The 15928-nt window shown below is 36.8% G+C and overlaps 1 long non-coding RNA gene across 12 annotated transcripts; it reads left to right on the plus strand.

Moving 5' to 3' along the window:
• The first annotated feature begins 10290 nt into the window (after window positions 1-10290).
• LOC113309770 lies at window positions 10291-14400 on the plus strand. Of its 12 annotated transcripts, none has more exons than XR_003340732.1 (5): window positions 10293-10883; window positions 10994-12225; window positions 12382-12453; window positions 12564-13172; window positions 13637-14400. It is a non-coding gene; the product is annotated as an uncharacterized LOC113309770 (long non-coding RNA). The 12 variants fall into 12 exon arrangements; XR_003340733.1 differs by lacking the exon at window positions 12382-12453 and having other exon boundaries at window positions 10294-10650; window positions 10738-10883; XR_003340734.1 differs by lacking the exon at window positions 12382-12453 and having other exon boundaries at window positions 10294-10650; window positions 10747-10883.
• The last annotated feature ends 1528 nt before the right edge of the window (window positions 14401-15928 follow it).

Below are 15928 nucleotides of genomic sequence, written 5' to 3' on the forward strand. Positions count from 1 at the left end.
CAACTCAGTCGTGCGACTCGGTCTCAAGAAGTTGGGTACATGACAATTTCATAGTGATGGAGGCGCCAAATATGATTCTAAACTGTTCACTGAAATTTACGAATCTTCTGGAATTATACATGAAAGAACTGCTCCTTATAACCCTGAAATGAATGGATAGGATGGATGAAAGAATCGTATTTTTACTACTCTTGTGATTGCATGTTTACTTAGTTCTGGTGCTGCCTCTCACTGGTGGGGAGAAATTTTGTTGACTGTTTGTTATGTTTTGAACCGTGTTACAAATTCAAAAACAAAAGTTTCATCTTATGAACTTTGGAAAAACAGAAAACCTAATATTTATTATTTTAGAGTATGGGTTGTTTGGCTTATGTTCGTATTCCTAATCCTAAAAGATCAAAGTTAGCTAGGAAAGCTTATGAATGTGTTTTTGTTGGGTATGGTCAAAATAGTAAAAATTATAGATTTTTTGATCTTAATAATAAAATTATTATTGAATATGTTGATGTTGATTTCCTTGAAGATAGATTTCCTTTTAAATCTAGAAATAGTGTGTGTTCTCTACCTAGTGTTGTACCTAGTACATGTTCTAAACTTAGAATAGAATAACCTGGAAATGAAGAAACTGGAGACATTGAAGTTGAACCTAGGCATAGCAAAAGGGCTAGAACTGAGAAAGACTATGGTTCTGACTTTTATGTTTATTCACTAGAGGAAGACCCTTATAGTCTTCAAGAGGCACTTAATTCTCCTGAATCTAGTTTTTGACAGGAGGCCATAGATAATGAAATGGACTCCCATATTTTTAATGGATTTGGCACTTAGCATATTTACCTTTTAGTTGAAAACCAATAGTGAAAAGACGGGGGTACCCAAATACACCACAATCTTTTATTTTGATCACAACCTATAGAAGACCCACTGTGTATAAACCTCTTGGAGATACAATCACTCAAGGAATAATTCAACACAGTGTCCACTTGAAATAGGGTTAGTCCGGACTGCCTAACTCGTGAATTAAATATCAAAGTCAAGAAAACCAATACACTTTGTGTGATTGTCTATGGATATGAAATAGAGACAATACAACAACAAAGTGATCACTTGATAAAAGGTATGGAAATAACCGAAACCAATGGGATCAATATCAAGTGCCCTGTTAACGTACAAAGTGTAATTTACTTTAATTTTAATAAAACAATTATAATGCAGAAATTAAAAGTAAATGGCACAACAAGATTTTGTTAACGAGGAAACCGCAAATGCAGAAAACCCCGGGACCTTGTCCAGAATTGAATACTCTCAGGATTAAGCCGTTATACAAAATCAAACCAACTTCGTATAGTTGAGACCAAGTAACTAAACCTATAGTTCACCTAGTTCCGTATGTATTCCCATGCCTCCAACTTGTAATAACTCACGTACTTGGAACAATTCCTTTGGTTCGTATTCCAAACATTAAAGGAACAACAAATCGGTTTGGTAACAACTCTTTTCAACCAAGTGATATGAGTTCGACAAAAGGCTCCTCCGTTTATCCCAATAAACTCCTTTGTCAGGTCCTTAGATCTATCTAATAACAACTACCAAGGTAATTGTCAAGATTTTGCAATCAATAATTTGAATCACAAAGAATTGTATTGATGCCGATCTACTCAACTAATCAATCCAATCTACCACAAGGATAAACCGATTATAGTTGGATCCTCTTTAACCGAAACAAGTATTGTGCACACCAAAGATTATGAACCCAAATCAGAAATCTTCTTTGTCTTCAAATCTTCTTAGATCTTCAATAACCACCTGCACAAAATCAACTTGAATCTCTTGTGATCAATCACGCACAGAACGGAGTCTGTTAATAATGGATTATCACAAGACGTATTTAGATATACAAACAGTCTAAAGATCCCCGTCGAAACTTCGATCTAGTTTGAGTGAATCTTATATCAGAAGAGAAGATTCTCAAGCATAAACAAACTAGGTGCAATCAAAGTTCAACAACCGTTAGTCAATCAAATCAATCGAAAACTAATAATAAACCGCAATTATCTAGTTTCCCACTAATGGTATTAATAGAGATTCTCAATCCCAAAGAAGTCTTTAAACAGAGTGGTCGTAAGAGATTTCGCCTAATTAGGTTACTTTCCTCTCCGAATAGGCGGCTCCACCAGTAACAACACAACTAGGTAGTTTTGCTGACTCTGAGGATTAGTTTGCTCGAAATTCAAACTTTGATATTTATAGACCAAGGAAGTTTGGACACCAAGGAATTTCCAAAACCGAAAATATTCTCAAGATATGCAATATATTTCCAAATTCGGTTTCCATAATTCCTGGAAATGGTTTGTCCAAACGTTGACCGAAAATAAAATTAAAAACCTTAATTAAAAGATTCTCAATTTATTTTTCGATCCGGGATTTTCCTTTAGCTATTAAGGAATATCTTTGAACAACAAAAGATAAACGTTACTGCACATGTTCAAAGAATGTTGACATCTTAACTTAGTAAATCATCTTTCATATTTACTATCTTGGAATCGATTTGCCACATGTCCAAACAAGTTTAGAATTGGTTCATAAGGCTTCCAAGAACTATGTGATTGATTAAGAACACTCAATCACCAAACATGGGTTTCACGGTTCTACCAAAACAATTTTCGGTTGTACCTCCATGTGGGTACTGGAATTAGTCACACTAGCTTTTCAAAATTCGGTTGACTGGGTACTAGGATCGGTTCCCACATATATATGGTATCTAACTTGTATTTGTTGCACATGTCCATATGATCGGTTCCCAATATCTAAAAACGTGATGCACATGTTCATAGGATACTATCATTTCTTGGATATATTCTCGTTGCTATATTCCGGTTGACTATAGGATCAAATAATCATAAAGTCGTTTATATCGGCAACTATCATTTGATGGTATTCTTAAATATCTGAGTCTGATGGTTGTGAATCCGAATCTAAGTTATTGATTTGGATTGATCTTACCCGACAAAGGAGTTTACTTGTTTAAACGGAAGATCCTTTATCATAACTCAACGAATCTTTTTCTAAAACATTATTGGAGTAGATACCAAACATCTTTGTTCCTTTACAGTTTGGAAGACGATCAAAAGGAGTTGAGTAACTCAAGATTGATTTTCTGTCTTGGAATCACGTGCGTGACTGGTAGGTAGTAGATGCAGGGATACTGAAGGAACAAAGTAATTAGGGGCAGTTGAATTTGTATCAACTATACGAAGTTCGCACTGTACTTTGTGTAGCGGCTTAATTCTGAGAGTATTCAAAACTGGACTAGGTCCCAGGTTTTTTCTGCATTCGTGGTTTCCTCGTTAATAAAATCTTGTGTATGTTACTTACTTTTATTTTCCGTAATTATAATTGTTTATTATAATTAAAAGTAAATACACATGTGTGTTAATCCTAATCACTTGACTTTGATCCTACGGTCAATCGGTCTTGTACCATAACTATTATCAAGTGAATATCAAGTTGTTGTATTGTCTCGACTTTTTCATAGACGATCACACTTGGTATCAGACTTATAGGTTGAAACGAAAAAGCGTAGTGTATTTGAGAAGTGTGAGATCAATGATGATCAAGGATTGTGGATGTGCTGTAGAGTTCTGCAAGTTTTTTATGAACTTTTGAGTTCGAATAAGTTCCGATTGATTAAATTCTGCTTTGTTAAGAGTTCAGATGAGAATTCTTGTCGTTCAATCGTGGACTCAGAAACTTATTTATATTGCCAGAATAGTAGACACATTGATCCCCAGTAAGTGGGACGAGTGCTGGAGTGAAAGAGTGGGAAAGTGGGAAATCGTGGTTAAACCAGTTCCACATGTGTGGGAGAATTGGTTGATTGTCCATCAATTACTTTGATAACTTCTTCAACTGCTTGCACGACTTACTCATATTTCTCATCGTGGGTGTGCACATGTGTCGTAAGCCGCCGGACCAAAACCCTAGTGAATATCTCTCCATGTGACATGATTGATGTCTCATGAATATGGATTCTCCAAGGCAGACGTGTATTTAATTGGTCAATTTTTGACTTGATAGACCATGAGTCTTAGCTTTGATGAGTCGATCATAATGGACAAATGTGATATGATCTGAGACTCGAGCATGATGTCTGATGGGACATAATAATGCATAGACGTTGAGTCTTGATGAATTATGATATATCATTTTACCAGTAGAGGCAATTATGATGTTCTGATGTTCCGATGAGATTGCTCGATCATTGACCTATTCTGATATGTCCAGTGTTTGTACCATACTAAAACGGTATGGATATGGGCTTATTATTGAAGCCCATTTTGTTTATTGCGGAAACATAACTGGCTTATTTGGGAAGCCCAGTTGGCTTATTATTGAAGCCCATTTTGTTTATTGCGGAAACATAACTGGCTTATTTGGGAAGCCGAGTTGGCTTATTATTGAAGCTCATTTCGTTTATTATAGAAACACAACTGGCTTACTTGGGAGTCCAATTGGCTTATTATTGAAGCCCATTTCGTTTATTGTACAAACACAACTGGCTTATTTGGGGATCCCAGTTGGCTTATTATTGAAGCCCATTTAGTTTATTATAGAAACACAATTTGCTTATTTGGGGGCCCAGTTGGCTTATTATTGAAGCCCATTTCGTTTATTATAGAAACAAAATTGGCTTATTTTTGAAGCCCAGTTGGATTATTATTGAAGCTCATTTGGTTTATTATGGAAACCATTTTTTCTTATTATGGAAGGGTTGGCTCTTAGAACCCATGGATCGGTCCACCAACCCAAATTATCCTTTCTCCAGGAAAAGAGTTTTAATTTGGATATTTAAAGATGAATATTGGCTTTGGAATTATCTAGGATAATTATGGTTATATTAAATCCTAACAAAAATAGGATAATATTACCATGAGATAATTATCTTGGGTAGTTATAGTTAATATTTAAGATAATCATAGAAATCCTAACAGAAAGAGGACAATTATCTTTCGTTTTAATTATTATTTAAGATAATAATTAAGGTAAATGCTAAACCCTAACAGAATGTTAGTTTAGATTTTATAATTATTTAAGATAATTATAATTCCTATGAGAGGGGATAATTATTATTCAAGGATAAATAATAATTAAGGATAAATAAGGATTATGATAGTTGTTTAAGGAATAACAAATTTTATCATGAATCTGGTTGTTTTATTGGATTTATACAGGTAAGGGAAGTTATTAAGTTAACCATGAAAACCCTAAAGGTAGACCTACTTTCTGCCTATAAATAGAGGCTAAATCCTAACTCAAAAGGTATAGATTTTCTAATCCTTTTCCATACAATATATACACCTGGGAAGAAACTCTCTCTGACTTTAGCATCAGAGTGTTTTTTTGCAGGTACCCCGCCATTCAATATTAATCACAATTTCATCAACATCTTTGGAGGAATCAAATCAACAAAGGAGATTCAATCCATCTACATGCATCTCGAAGAGTGTTGGGGTGAATATTTTTGCACCAACATCTTTTGGCGCCGACCAAGGGGATTACGAGCAAAAAGATCGTGCTTCCCCTGCAAAAGAAAGTTTTCTATTTTTCAAGCTATTTTGGAAGAGATGTTTCAGTAACCGATCTCGAAGTGTTGCAGAAGTCGGAGCAACAATTAAAAGAGGTGTTGCAGATCTGTCCAGAAACCGCAACAGTTAATGAAGTGATACAATCTGTCCAGAAACAGCAACAGCTAACCTTGTGTTGCAGATCTGTTCAGAAACAGCAACTGTTAATCTCGTGTTGTAGATCTATTCGGAAACAGTTCTCGTGTTGCAGATCTGTTCAGCAATAGGTAACGTGGTGTTACAGATCTGTCAAGAAAACAACAACAGATTGTCGAACGTTACAGAGAACGTTGAGACAGAGACACTTTTCTGTTACAAAAGTTTTGTTACGAAAAGCATCAAAAGAAAGAAATCACATGGAGGCTTCACAAGTAGATCAACATGGAAGGAATGGTGGTGCACTTACCGGAAATCCTCATGCCCAAGGTGTCGCCAATCGAACAATACGGAGCGTTGTGGTCCAGATTTACCAGGATGGAGTGGACACATCGGTTTCATCAACAACATCGGGTGCTCATTCTGTAAGGACCTTCCCTAGTCTCGGAAGAAACAATGTCTGGGTACGTAGAACACCTCCTCTAACCAATAGCGAAAACCTCAATCGTCAGAGAGAAGTTCAAAATCAACACCCAAGTATTCAAGTTGCTCATCTTGAGACAATTGCTAATAGAGGAGTACATTGTCCCCCACGAACTGTGGAAGTTAATCCACAAGTGACACCTATCGACTTGGCGCTGCGTCGGCGTTACCAAGAGTTGGAAAAGAAGAATGAGAGATTCCAAATCGCATTGGAGAAAAAGAAGGAGCCTGAAGAAGTAGTTGCTTCACATTCCGAGAGCAACATGTCAAACCGTTACACGTGCCAAGGACGTGACAACACACACGAAAGGAATGAAGTTCTTGACGAGCAAGGGATCGGTCGAAATAATGGAAGAAGAATCGAAAGTGTCAGGAACGATCGTCAACATAGTCATGGTCCACATAACAATGATTATTATGATCGTTACGTACCTGAGGATGATCGTTATCGCACGACTGATCAAGATAGGCGATCCGGGCCAAGCCATGGACGACCCGAAAGGCGCGGGCATAGGGATGATCACGTCACCGGGGACCATTCAAAAAGATCCATGCGCGAGAAAGAACATCCATAGAGAAGAATTAAACCTATCAGGAATGAGCAGATCCGTAAAGAAACTGAGGGAGACTCATCACGAGGCGAGGAGCTTAACAAAAAGAAGCTCAATGAGATGATTGAAGAAGTGTTGTCTCAAAAGCAATCCAAAGACGAAAGACAACAGATATTGTCGATGAGAAAGTCAATGGATTCACCATTTGTTGACAGGATAAAACGTTTTGCCCGCCCTTAAACTTCATCCAACCTCAATTCAAGGATTTTTTTGATGGAAAGAATGGCGATCCAGTTGAGCATGTCTAACATTTCCAAGCTGATGTGATTTTAAATTGATGTTGTAAAGTGGTAGTAAAAGTTCGTTCAACTCGGACTTGTGTAGACTCGATCCTAGACTTAAATACTAATTCTAATAAATATATAAAAAAATATGGTAGCAGTATCGGGAGAAACTGGGACTTAGGATTCCACCAAACTCACAACATAAGGTTCAAATATTAATTCTTTTAACAATTATAGATCAATAAAGACATGGACTCTTATTTTTGCCAAGGTAGATTCTCAAAACTTTAGTTGTAAATCCTAAGCATGGGACATCAAAACATCTAAGCAAGCATGAACCATCAAACGAGATGACAACTAATTAATCAAAATCATAATTCAATTTTAATTAGTGCAAAAGTCATATAAGAATTAAATATAATTACCCAAGTATGATATTAGGCTTCCTCCGTCATCCCAGTGTTGGGGTTTAGCTCTTCATGGTGAAAACACGCTCAAAATAATATCTCATGGCTCAAAAGGTGTTTTTTATTGAAGGTATGTGAGAAAAGAATGAAAGTAGCTTAATCGTAACAGTTATAATTGTTACAGATCGAGTGTTACAAGGAATTGTTGCAAACTGAACATAATTGTTACTAATGGACTGTTACAGGATTTGAAATTTAAGACCCTATGAACGACTGTCCTGCACGGTTGTATGTTCTTCAGCTTCGTTTTCTTCCTGCTGCTGCTGCAACTCCTCCTGCAGCCTGATTCTTAGCTCTGCAGCGTACCCCCCAAAGTCTCGACCCCTTCCTTGACCTCCCAACTGGCTATATATACACACCAGGCTAAGAAAATCTTCAAAATATCTTTTTTTCTTTTATCGGAAGTCTCGGACTTTTCTTTCCCTTTTTCTTCCTTTTCAACGCGTCTTCTGTCTTTCCAAAACTTCCCAAATACCCTATAAAGATTAATACGAATCTAACAGAATATATGGTTCATTACTGCATGAAACTTCCAAGGATACAACCAACAGAGTCCGAGTTAACCTGTATTCCCTGTTTAATCGAAATATACGTAGAAACATTCTTTCTTTCCAAACAAACTCTCTTACCAACCCTGTTTCGATGTACCGTATCATTCCAAAACCAAACTGTAGACAACTAATGAGAAAATATCGTTTAAATCAAGACCAGATAATTCCGCTGCTAAGAAAAATTCCGAGAACTCTCCACATGCCATGTTTTGCTTCGGACCATTATCAATCCAATTCGGTCCATTTGATAAACTATACCAACATTGTTTGGCCCAATCCAATCCATTCCAACACAACTCAGCCATTGAATATCTCTCTAGCACGCCCGAAAATCGAGCCTTAATCTGTTCTTTGCTGCCAAAACTTTCCCGCCAAATTTGAGGATTTGAATTGTTGAAGATGACCTCCCCTTATCCAGACCAGGAGTGCGAATAACAGGTGAGGTGTAAATAGCAATTAGGGTACCCCTTAGTAATCGAGGTACCCCTTATCCAAACTGGGGGTCCGAATAGCACGTGTCCTTCTGAGGCGCCTTTTGCAACTTTTCGAGCCGATTTTTCCAAAAAAATTTATTGGCCAAAAATACCTACACATACATAAAACACCATAATAAGTACAAAAATGAGCTCTAACAATATATAGAATTGAGACAAATCGGACACAAAAATGTGTCAATCACAAGCTTCAATGAGTTTGTGGGGATATAGTGATGAACTACTCTGCAAAACCTTCCCGATAACCTTAACTGGTAAAGCTTTAACCTGGTTTTCACAATTAGATTCAAATTCAATAGCAAACTTTGGAATGTTGTCGTATGTATTTTTCGAACAATATAAAATTAATCTCGGGAACAGAAAGGGAAGCATCCACTTGTTCCTCTTGCAACAAGAGGCAAATGAAAATCTCTTAGACTTCACACGAAGATTTCTTCAAGAGGTTAGTGAAGTTGGAAAAGTTGATCCCAGCCTCGTGATTGAAGCATACAAGAATGCTTTGCCCTATGACGAATTTGGAATATACAATTCTTTAATTGTCCAACCAGTCGGAACACTCAAGGAGTTGTAAGAGAGGGCAGACAGATACGGAAGAGCTGAGAAAGTGAAAAAGTCCAAGATGTCACGAACATCGAAAAGGGTCCAGAGCCGAAGGACATGCCAAACCAAAGCAGCTGTTCGAGGGTGATTCTAAGAAGAAAAATCATGATGGACCCAGAAAAAATGATGGAAACGAAGAAAATACTTGATCATAAGGAAATATCCATCTATCAAGTGAGGATAGGATATAGTAGATCCATTTCACGCCTCTCCTGGGGGCGTCTTTGCTATTTGGAAATATCTCCACAGATAGTGGGGGCGGCTTAAGTGTCGCCTAGCATGCAATCAAAATCAACATGTTTAAGGAAGTCGAATAATATGAGACATCTTCTCAACATCATTGCAAGTAATGGGAACGACTAGGGTTGAAGGAGCAAACGCCAAGAGAGGTAAGTCCTCACCGATTGTTACATAATAAATCAAGTTTATAGTCACAATTGAGAACACTCATTATAGGTATTTATTAAATAAATACTTACAATGTTTTCCTAATAAATAGAAATATAAAAACGAAATGTTTTGATTAATAAGGAAAAAGCTACAATGTTTTTCTAATAAAGAGAAAGCGAAAAGAAAGTGTTTTAATAAAAAAGATGGAGCAATTAAAAATTAAAAAAAAAATCCAATAAGAGCCGGAGACGAAGAAGGTACTTGAAGAACAAAGAAATAGTACAAAAGGTCAGAAGTAAAAGGCTCGGAGATGCTCCAAGTCGAAAGGAATTCGTAGCAACGGTAGTGATGTCCAACCTCTTATTGAGGAAGAGGGGAGGGACTACCAACTATTGAAGAGTTGATAAAGTACAAATCGGGTAAAAAAAAAGGAACTGCCGGTAGATGAGAAAGAAAGCTTGTTTACCCTTCTTATGAAAGAAAATAAAGATGTGTTCGCTTAGAGACTCAGATACATTTCTATGGGAACATCAAACATGTAAAAGCAAGTAAAGAAGCATCAAAGAAAATTGTTATGTAGGGGGTATCGAAGACTCGGTAGAAATACCTAGAGGAGATAGTGGAAAATGGAAAATTACCCTTACGGATCAGCAAACACGGATGGTACAGGGGTCGGTTGTGTACTAAGATTTACAGCTTCAAACAATCAATTGGAGTATGAAGCAGTAATCTCTGGACTAAAGACTCCACTGCACCTGGGGGCGTGTACTACTTGCAAGCTGCAATTGACTAACATCACCAAATGGCTTGAGGCAGTGGCTTTGGTGAGAATGGAGGCGGGACACACACGTCCACAAATTCATCTGAAAAAACAAATACTTAGTTGGAACATCTAATACCTTTAAAATCCTAAGCTCCTTAAGCTCCACGCAGTAATCTCTGGACTAAAGACTCCACTGCCGAAGAAGAAAAACCTTATCGCGATCCAAATCTCTCAAGTCGTACCCAAAAATCGTCTCTACATCTTCGACAAGAGAAGAAAGAAGAAGAAAAACCCGTTGTTGTTATAAATTGAAGTTAGGGGACCATTCTGATGAAGAATCACAAAACCAGGTAATTTAGGGTTTCTTTAATTAACTCTGTATAATTAGATGGGTTTATAATTTGATCAAATTATGATGGGTTTGCTCTTGATTGAAGTATAATTAGATGTATTGGGCTCAATTTAAGATTCTTTAAGAATTAGGTGAAGGGGTTTTTTTTGGTTCGACTGCAATCTCTTCGCCAGATCTTTGAAGCGAAATTTGAAGAATCCCTGATGATATCTCCGATTTTCGTTTTTTTGGGTAGGTTTCAAAAAGAACCCTAATTTATTTTATCCAACTTTTAATCCCTAATTTTATTTTGGTGATATAATATGAGTAATTTTTGGTTGTTTCTTTGTTTTCAATATTAGGTCATTGGTGTGTTGCTTCATAAAATATGTCTTTTAAGGTATATCACTTTTCTCTTTACTTCTCTGCTTTTCAGTTTTTCAATTCTAAGTTCTGTATAGAGTGGTAAAGTAAGCCCGATTGGATATCTTTTATATGTTATTTGGCCTTCAATTGATTTGGAGATCTTTATAGACAGACATCACTTGAAATTCAACCTGGTGAGTCCCCCTCATTTGCATTCGTTAGATGCCCTGTGATTCTCCTAATTAAGGCTTTCTTAGTTATGAAATCCGAAGGTATTATTACTTATTAGAGTTTGCTTCTTCTTCGTCATAAACTGATGATCAGGTAAACTGGAATCATCATCTCTCTTATATCATGTTCGTAGAATGGAATCATCATCTCTCTTATATCATGTTCTTATTTTCTTTTTTTCATATCTGTTTCCTAACAAACCGTGGATCATGGGTTCTCATTAATCTGTAGATTGTTTAGTTAAATGATCAACGCATTCAGGCTAAGTTTTATTAGCTATTGATTTATATTTCGTATTGTTTTTATATATTGCAGGTGATTATGCATGGATTAATTCTTAGATTTTGTTTGTTGTCATGCTGTTTAATTACCTAATCTATTTGAATTAACGAGTTCTTTCAGTTTTCTTTCTTTTAAAAGAGTTCCCTGTATCTGTGGGTGTAGGATAGGCATAGAAAGTGTGAGACAAAGCCAAAGTCTAAAATTTTCTCCTGTATTCTTTTTATGTAATCTCTCCTGATTTTTGCTCCACCGCAAAGGACCTTGATTGACGATGGAAGCCACGCAAAATGGTTTGATTACAGAAAAGAACCATTTCATATAATTGCATCATCCATTGAGGAAGCAAAGTAAGAGGTTACCAATCAGTTATACGTAATACCACAGCCGAAATCTTATGAAGTTAATCAAGTATTGTAACTATCTTCTAATAATTATTGAACTGAATTGATATTTTTCTTTGAGTTTGTTGATCAGGAGGGTAACATTAACATAATTGGTTCAGGTGCAATTGATGCGGCAAAAGATGTTATACTTACCCCAATCTCTATAGATATACCATGGCAGCGACAAATATTCAATGGTAGCATTGACAGATTTTTTAGGTAGCCATGGCATGGGTAGTGGAGTACTCCATGATTCCTTCTATCTGTTGCAACTGTTGCATCAGACCTCTGCAACAGTTTATGTACCAAGAAACCTCTCTGGAAAGTAACAGGTATTATTTTTAATCTGCCAAGAACATGTTTCATTTTTTCAGCACATTTAGAATATTTGATATTTAACTGAATCAAGAATAAGGCTAATAATCACTCAGTGTATTATTGTCTATCCCCTATTAAAACAATAAATTTATAAATATCGATCTTTTAAGTCTGTGGATGAAGTTGTAACCAAGTTTGGGGATCACCAATTGGAAAGCTTAAAAAATCCAAGCAATAAGGAGGTAGAAATCTATTTGGGATGCAATAGTTTTCTTTGCATGCTTCTAATATAATAACAATTTTTGAAATGATCATCAAGCAATAATTTTGCTTTCTTATTTTTTGTATGCAGACTGCAGATATGTAGGTATGTAACTACATAGAACAAGAGCTTGAGAATGTAACAGTAGAGCTTCCGAAGTATAAAAAAGAGTCTGAGGGTGGCGGATCCGAATGAAGAACCCAATTATAGTAGAGCTAAATTATGATCCTAGAGAGAACAGAGATTGAAGAGTGCCATGCGAAAAAGGAATCATAAATAGTCAGGCTTAGAGTAGAAGCAATGCAATGGGGGGTTGGTGAAGAGGTTAAGTCTGGTGTAGGTTTCGATTGATCTTTATGCAATTTTATGAGTATTGTACTATTTCGGTCCACGTACGTAGTGCCGGTTATTTAGATGGTAGTGATTTCCTTACAATTTTGTTTGTCTGCAGTAATATTTTCGTTACATCCAAGGATTAGATGTCTGCAGATATGTACCTTATGGTTGGAATAACAAGCAATAGTTGGCATATAAATGATGATGAGGAGGAAATCCGATATCTATAGAGACCAAAAACTTGCAAATACTTCAAGGAAACAAATGCGTGCTCATTTACATCCCGAGGTCTCAACATGCATGTTTTCGTGGTTTTCAGGGACGATTAAGCAATCTTCCAAGAGTGTTTTGATTCAATAAAAGGTACATTTTCTTACTTCCTCATTCTGAAATTTGTTATGCATTTGATTGCAAGGAAACATAATTCTTTACACAAAAAATTCATGTTGTGTTCTTTAAACAATATCCATGTAAATCTAAAAAGTGACAGGAAAGCCCTCATTACGGATGAATTCCATAACTGCTGCTATTTGTGCTTCCAATTAGAGATGATTCTGGAATCAAATAACCTTGCGCCTCAACAGAGAAATATTACTGGAATACGTTGATGGATATTGTGTGTGCTCAAATAATACATGGTTTATATAGTTTATTGATATCCATCTATACACTGAGTAGTGATTATGTTACAATTCTTTTTAAAAAGTAAATGTACTAACTATTTGAACAGCACCTTTACATATATTTTTCTTCGGTTCATCTATTTAATCTACAGATATTGCCCCGACTTTTTATAAGGGTTTTTGCTTCTTTCTTTTTTCTTGCAGTTTTTTGCAAGTCAAGTCCATGGCATGGGTTCTTCGCTGGTCATGTCCTCACCACTACTTTTTTTGAACTTGGGTGTAACTGAGACTGCTAGACAGATAGAAAACAAGAAGGTAGGAGACAATTCCAATGGTAGTTTCACTTCACAAATATTCTCATTTGTTGCCTATCTAATGATTAATTACCATTTACGAAATCCGAACCTCAAATTTTGACAAATGACATGTGAAGAAAAGCAAGATGTGGTGACAAGATGTGCCTCTGTAAGAATGTTTAGTTGAAACATGATATGGAGTTGGCATTTTGCAATAACCCTTTGGACAATCCTTATCCAACATTGTACAAGCTAGCAGCTGACAAATTTCACTAATGATGAAGTGGGTGATCTCTGCACTTTTTTTTCAACTGAATTTGCTCAATCCCTCCTTCAGTCCTCTTTCTTTCGGCCACCAATGGTTTTTAAGTGGAAAGACAAACAACAAACCCTTCTCACTGAAATCATGTCATATCTGCATGACGCGAGAAAGAATATTGCTCATTGATCTCGAGCCTAGCTACACTTTAAAGTGTGTCTGTTATTCTTTTTCTTACTTTCTTTTGTTTCCATGAACATACATTCTTTCTAATACATCTTAGTTCAGTTAAGGCATGGGTGTTTGTGAACTGAAATTTGTACTCAGAACAGCCCTGAGTACTCCCTTTGTCGATGTTGTTGTGGTGATGTGAGTTTTGCTTAATTCAGGTCATGCGCTTATATTTTTAATAACTTTTATTCAGTACTGTGCTTTCTCATTAGGTCTCTTAAACACTTGAATAAATCCATGATTGCTAAATTAGCCTGGAGGTTCTTATTTGAGAAGGATTCCCTTTGGGTTCAGTTGATGCGGTCTAAATACATGCGTGGTGGTCATTTTTGGGATTTAGAAAAGGGTGCAGATGCTTAGGACTTTTTAGGATACACCGAATACATCTAAAACACTGAAGAGTTCAACATCATTGCCAGGATGGATCCCGGAAGAAGAAGTTCAACATCATTGTCAGGATGGAGCCCGGAAGACAATGATAGAGTACAGGGAATTTGATACACGGAAACGTCCGTATCAAACGCCTGTGGCAGTTATAGTGCAATCCCATTAATTTTTGGCATCTTAAAATTGCATTTCTTTTTTCCATTACGTGGCGTTCGTACTCCAGTAGCAAATCTATATTTCAGGCTTTTGTGCGGAAAGGGGCATTAACAGTTGTGGGATAAAAGATACCTGGAAAGGAAACTTGAAATGAGGGGCGATTATGAGATATTGGGATCAAAGGAGTAAATGCTCCAAGAGATTCCAAAAAGCCAACAGAGGAATGTGCATCACAGGCCTTTCACCCACTAATACAACAGTTAAGATCAAGAGAGAAACAATTGGAAAAGAAAAAATCTACTACCAAATTGGAAGAGATTAAGATGCCCAAAGACGACGGGGTGTCCAAGTCAAAAATCCTAAACGCCCCACACAACACTAAATAAAAAATATGGTTAAAGACGCGCGCAACACCAAATCAAAAATGCATCGCGATGGGGCGAGGCGAGGCGAGGCGAATCCGAACCACACCAAATCATAAATCTTAATCATGTATTAGGACGGGGTGAGGCGAAGCCGAGCCACACCAAATAAAAATTCCTAAGCATGCACCGGGACGAGACGAGGCGAAGCCGAGCCACACGAAATCAAAAATCCTAAATATGTACTGGGTCGGGTCGAGGCGAAGCCGAGCCACACCAAATAAAAAATGCACGGTATGGAGAGACGAAGCCACATGACACCAAACAAAAAAATATATGATTCAAAGAAAAAAATGCCCGGTGAGTAGTACGGGCACAAAATCTAGGAGAAGTTAGTATAACATCTCCTAGAAAAGACTTTAATTTGATCACTTTTTCTATTGGAGCAACACTAGGTGCTACGCCCGGGCAGCTTCTTAAACTTGGTTCACCAATTAGGGCGAGGCGAAGCCGAGCTTTACCAAATACAAAATATGGTTCAAAGAAAGAGGCATTTATGCATTGTATTTGTAGTTGTAGATTGAATTGGTGAACCAAATTTGAGAAGCTGCCCGGGCGTAGCACGGGCACAAAATCTAGTTTATTTAATAATAGCAAATAAATGCCTACCTCAGAACTACGTTGCTTAGCTTTATCAATCACCTTGCGGGTTTTCCGATCCAGTCATATAAGCATGCGTCGGTTGGCAGTATGGGAATATTGATTAAATTACGGACTACAAAAGTCTAAAGTGTGGCAGAATCAT

The sequence above is a fragment of the Papaver somniferum genome, chromosome 9 (genome assembly GCF_003573695.1).
Source record: "Papaver somniferum cultivar HN1 chromosome 9, ASM357369v1, whole genome shotgun sequence".
Lineage (NCBI taxonomy): Eukaryota > Viridiplantae > Streptophyta > Magnoliopsida > Ranunculales > Papaveraceae > Papaver > Papaver somniferum.